The following is a 5689-nucleotide window of genomic DNA, read 5'->3' on the forward strand; positions in this document are numbered from 1 at the left end:
CGACGGCGGCTGGTATGGTCCCTCATATGCCTCGGTCTCCTTCGATTTTGAATGGCGATGGATACTAGGGCCAAAAGATCAGCCGCAGCAAGGAGGAGGCGTGATCATTCATCTGCAAAGTGTCGTTATTGTAGGCGTCCGTACAGTTGATTTGGGAGTGGATTTCGTCTCCTGTGGCCCCGCTTGGATCCAGCTTGAGTATTAGGATGCCGGCGACATTGTCTTCCCCAAGTGCGCAAGGCAGACACTGTCAGATCCCACTGGAGATCGACAAGGAAAATGACTCCCGATGTTGGAGCACCCGCTATGAATGGGGAATTTTTGGTAGGAACCCTAGCTAAGTAGATACGAACGAGATAAAAGTAGAGATGATAATGTTTCATTTCTTGCCCGAGCAGAGTGCTGGGTCACTTATATAGTCTTCAACGATGCTATACACACGACACATGTGCACGATTTGTGGACGATGTAGTTAATCAAGCCGTTGGTTTGTGGGAATAAACTGCAGGACATCGTCTGATTTTGAATCGTGCATGCATCGGCCACACAGGCGTCGTGCGCAAAGCAGTTTCGTATAGTCTTACAGAATTACAGAGTTGGTGGCCTTCAGCCGTTGGATCTAGGCTAGGGCTCTCAGCCGTTGGATCTACATAACTGTACCAAACGTTATCTGCTAGACTGATGAATGGTTAAACTGAAGAAATGTTCAGATAGCAGGGTTGTGACAATGCTCCCCGTGGAGATCACACTTGTCCTCAAGTTGTGTTTTGTGGAAACCAGGATCGGATCGTTTGTTTGAAGAATGCTGGGAACACTTGCTTGATGAAGTTTGCATCCTCCCAAGATGTTTCATTAGGTTCCAAGTTGGCCCATCGGATCAGCCACTGAGTGACCAAAACCCCTTTGCGTGGCAAGGATCGTGTTTCCAATACAGTGATTAGCTAAGTTCTGATCTTGCCATCTTCTCCCACCAGTGGCAGTTCCTGTTCTGGGACAGCATGGGTGCCTTTATGGCCCTTGAGCTGACTGACATGGAAAACCGGGTGGATTTGAATATGGGATGGTAATAGAAGTTTGTATGAGGAGTTGCCTACTTTCTTCAAAATTCGAAAAGGCCCATAGAACTTGGTAGTGTGCTTGATAGCTTGCCTCAATCCGAATGATGCCATTCTGTAGGGTTGCATTTTGAGGTATACCATATCCCCTTCTTGGAATGATCTTTCACTCCTGTTCCTGTCAGCATATTTTTTTCATTCTTTGCTGGGCTTGTTGCAGATTTTCCTTCAAGTGTGTTATTGTCTTCTGTTTCTCTTCAAGTAATTGTTGGGCTTCAGCATCGGGAGGTCCTGGGACAGCCACTTCCCTGATCATGGGTGGTTCATACCCATATAACGCCTTGAAGGGGGTTTCTTTAGTAGAAGTGTGATAGGAGGTGTTGTACCACCACTCCGCTAATGACAACCAATCAGCCCATTTCTTTGGTTCCTTGAATGTCATGCATCTCAGATATGGCTCGAGGCATGGTTAACTCGCTCGGACTGACCTTCTGTTTGTGGGTGGTGAGCAGTGCTCAGTTTGAGTTGAAAATCCATAGATTTGAATACTGCTTGCCACATGTTGCTTGTGAAGATCCTATCTCTGTCAGTTACAATAGACACTGGTGGTCCATGCAATTTGAAGACAATGTCGATGAAAGCTTGGGCCACTGTCTGCACATTGTAAGGGTGGGGTAATGCAATGAAATGGGCGTACTTTGTATATCTATCCACCACCACCAAAATTACCTCTTTTCCCTTAGACTTAGGGAGCCCTTCCACAAAGTCCATGGTTATATCAGTCCACGCTTGGGTTGGGAGTGGTAGGGGATCCAGCAGGCCAGGATATTGGCAATGTTCTGACTTTGCTCTCTGGCAAATAGCACACTCAGCAATGAACTTGTGCACCTGCTTTTTGAGGCCAGGCCAATAGAAGATCCTTTTGATCCTTTGGTAGTTTGCCACCATTCCTGAATGTCCCCCAAGGGCAGATGTGTGAAAGGAGTTTATTATTTGCTCTTTGATGTGTTCTTCCTTGCCAATATAAATTCCGCCCTTATATCTCAAGATGCCCCCTGACAGTGTATAATGAGATGTTTTATCAGGAGCAATGGCCAATTGTTGCAGCAAATGCTGACAGTGCTCATCTTGCTCATAACTGTTCTCCACAACCTCAATCCAGGAAGGTGTGAAGGTTGTGATTGCCATGAGTGTATTATCTTTTCTGCTAAATGCATCGGCCACTTTATTTTCTTTCCCCTTCTTGTATTCAATGGAGTAATTGAACTCCAACAGCTTGAGTAGGAGTTTGTGCTACAGCCCTTCAGAAACTTTCTGCTTAGTGATAAACTTAAGACTTTTTTGGTCAGTTTTTATGACTAATTCCAGTCCCTGGAAGTAGTGCCTCTACTTTTTAAGGGCTTCCAATATTGCCAAGGCTTCTTTTTCATAAGTTGACATAGCAGCAGCTTTCATGCCCAATGTTTTGCTGAAATATGCTATGGGTCTGCCATTTTGCATCAGTACTGCACCTATACCATACCCACTAGCATCAGTTTCCAGTACAAATTTTTCTTTGAAGTTTGGTAGGGCCAGAACTAGGCAGTGGTTAGTTTCTGTTTTAGCAAATTGAAGGCTTCAGTTTGCTCCTCTGTCCAGTGGAAGGAGTTCTTCTTGAGGATGTTGTGGAGTGGTCTGCAAATGAGCCCATAGTTGGGAACAAATCTTCTATAGTACCCAGCCATGCCCAAGAAACTTCTCAGTTGAGTGATTGTTTTTGGTAAGGGCCAATCTCTCACAGTGGATACCTTGGTAGGATCGGTGGCTACGCCAGCATAAGAGATAATATGGCCAAGGTATTCCACTTGGGGAGCAGCAAACACACATTTGCTCATTTTAGCATATGATTGCTGTTCCCTCAAGATTTGTAGCACTATCCTCAAGTGCCTAATGTGGTCTTCCAGTGTCTTACTATAGATTAAGATATCATCAAAGAAGACGAGGACAAAGTGCCTGAGGTGCTCCTTGAAAATGAAATTCATCAATGCTTGGAATGTGGCCGGTGCATTAGTAAGGCCAAAGGGCATGACCAGGTACTCGAAATGCCCCAAGAATGTAGTGAAGGTAGTTTTGGGTATGTCTTCCTTTTTCATCCTTATTTGGTAATACCCAGATCTGAGATCTATTTTTGTAAAATATTTGGCCCCATGCAATTCATCCAACAAATCTTCAATGATTGGTATTGGAATTTTTTTTTGATGGTTTGGTCATTGAGTTTTCTGAAATCTGTGCACAACCTCCAGGTGCCATCTTTCTTTTTGACAAGCAATGCAGGAGCTGCATACGGACTATCACTAGGCCTTATGATTGAAGCGTCTAGTACTTGTTTGATCTGTTTTTCCATCTCTTCTTTTTGGTGATGAGGCACCCTATAAGGTCTGAGTGCTGGTGGCTCAGATCCTGTTTTGAGAGGGATTGCATGGTCAAAACCTCTTTGAGGTGGAAGTTCCGTTGGTGTTTCAAACACATCCTGGAATTCTTGTAGTACTTCCTTCACAGAGTTTTCTATTGGTGCCGTTTCTGTTTTATCCTTGGCCTTCGGAAATAGGAAATATCCTTCTGTTATTTTATTCTTACTGGCTATCAATTTGTGTAAGGAGATTGGAGGGATTCCCTTGGCAAATGTCTTATCCTATAGAGTAATTGTTTTCTCTCTCTTACAGTTGATTGTCATCAGCCTCTCATCAAAGTCTAAGGATATTGGGTTGTGCTCCAACAGCCAATCACAACCCAAAATAATTCCGTACCCTTTCAGTGGGAGTAGTTTGAAACTGTTGGAGAACTCATGGCCTTGTATGGAGTAATTTGCAGAAGGAATGTGGGCTCCTGTCTGCAACTTACCCCCACCAGCAATATGGACTGTCTGCAAATCATTCCTAGCAATAGTGCATTTAGTTGTTGTTGCAAAGGATAGATCCATAAAGGTGTTGGTGCTTCCTGAGTCCACCAGTGCTAGCCCCTTTTTGCCTCCAATATCCACCCACATGGTGTAGCCGCCGTGCTTTTTCCTCTAACCACTTGCATGGATATCAGCATGAGTTGCTCATCAATATTTGGTGAAGTAGTTGGTTGTTCCTCGTCTTGCTGGTAGTTGTTGTTCTGCATTTGTTCATCCAGCTCTAATTCTTCTTCTTCTGCGGCCATCAGATAGAGAGTTTTGTATTGTGCACATTTGTGTCCAAGAAACCACTTTTGTCCACAGTACCTGCACTGCCCACGTTCTCTGTATTTTACTTCTGGCCTAGTACTCTGCTTATCTGCTATTCTGGTGTTAGCATAGTCGACTGGTTTTGGTTTAGTGGGTAAGGTATTTGTGGCAGTGGTCTTTTGATAGTACCCTGTTTGCTGGTATTTTCTGGACTGGTTAGAAGCATTTGCTCCCTGTTCCATGTCTCTGGCAGTCTCTACTGCATTATAGAGAGAGGCTGGCTTAAATGGCTTGAGGTAGTGTTTAATTTCTTCTCTTAAACCATTGATGTAGCACTTGACATAATACTGCTCTTTTACTTCAGGGTTTTCTTTCTTGTAGCATGCCATTTTGTCTTCAAATCGGTCTATGTACTCTGCTACAGTACTGGCCCCTTGTTTGATTGAGTTGAAATCAGCTACTGCTTCATAAGAGCTGCTATCAGCAAATCGTTTGCACAATACTTTGCAGAATTCTTTCCAGGTGGGGTTTTCTTGGAGTATGCCAGAGTTCCTCAACCAAGTGTCAGCTCTCCCAATGATATACATCTGAGCATAGTCAAACTTTGCACTTTCGGGTACAAACACCATTGCAAAGTATTTCTCTGTGAGCCTTAACCACTCTTGTGGATTGGAGCCATCAAATCTGGGAAACTCCATCTTCGGCGCTTTTGCAATGGATTTGTAGAACTGAGCCTCTTTGTCAAATTCTTGTTATCTTTCTCCCCTGAAGTTACTGCCCCCTGCTCTGTCATGATAGCTCATTGGAGGAGCTTGTTGCTGGTAATGTTGCTGTTGGGGTTGACCAGTCGCAAGGTCTGGGTGTGGGGGGTATTGTGGTTGAAGTTGAGAGTGGGGATATTGGCTATTGGGCGCATTATATTGCTGTTGGGGTGGTGGGTAATGACAGGGAAGTTGGTGTTGATAGTTTGGTTGTGGTTGGTAAGTAGGTAGGAAGTTGTTGTTCTGTGGGGGAAAGGTAGGATTGAAGTGGTTGTGTTGTGGGGGGAGTTGATTGTGTTGTGGGGGGTAAACAGGAGGTGGTTGAGGGTAAACTGGGGGTGGTCTATAAATGGGGGGTTGGTGAACTGGATAGTGGGTTGGGTTTTGAGGGAATTGGTTTTGGTTATACTGTTGTGTCATGGGTTGTTGACAATCCCAATGGGGCTATTGGCCAGTAGGCATGGAAGTATTGGCTCCTTCTGGGAATATGGGAAACTATGGGTCTGTCCATTGCTGGAATTCCCTTCCAGATGTTTCAAAATACATCTGCTCTGGACCTTCTTCATTGGCTTCTCCCCTTGTGTAATTAACTGGCTCCTGAGATGGCCCACTTCTTCTTCTCAAGTGAGGAATTTCAGTACGCCAAATCACAGCTTCCTCTTGACCAGGGATGGGTTGGGTTTGGG

At 44.5% G+C, this 5689-nt stretch overlaps 1 pseudogene; it reads right to left on the reverse strand.

Moving 5' to 3' along the window:
* Positions 1-4940, reverse strand: part of LOC119338872 — a 15302-nt pseudogene extending 10362 nt beyond the window's left edge.
* Positions 4941-5689: the final 749 nt, after the last annotated feature.

The sequence above is a fragment of the Triticum dicoccoides genome, chromosome 7B (genome assembly GCF_002162155.2).
Source record: "Triticum dicoccoides isolate Atlit2015 ecotype Zavitan chromosome 7B, WEW_v2.0, whole genome shotgun sequence".
Classification (NCBI taxonomy): Eukaryota; Viridiplantae; Streptophyta; class Magnoliopsida; order Poales; family Poaceae; genus Triticum; species Triticum dicoccoides.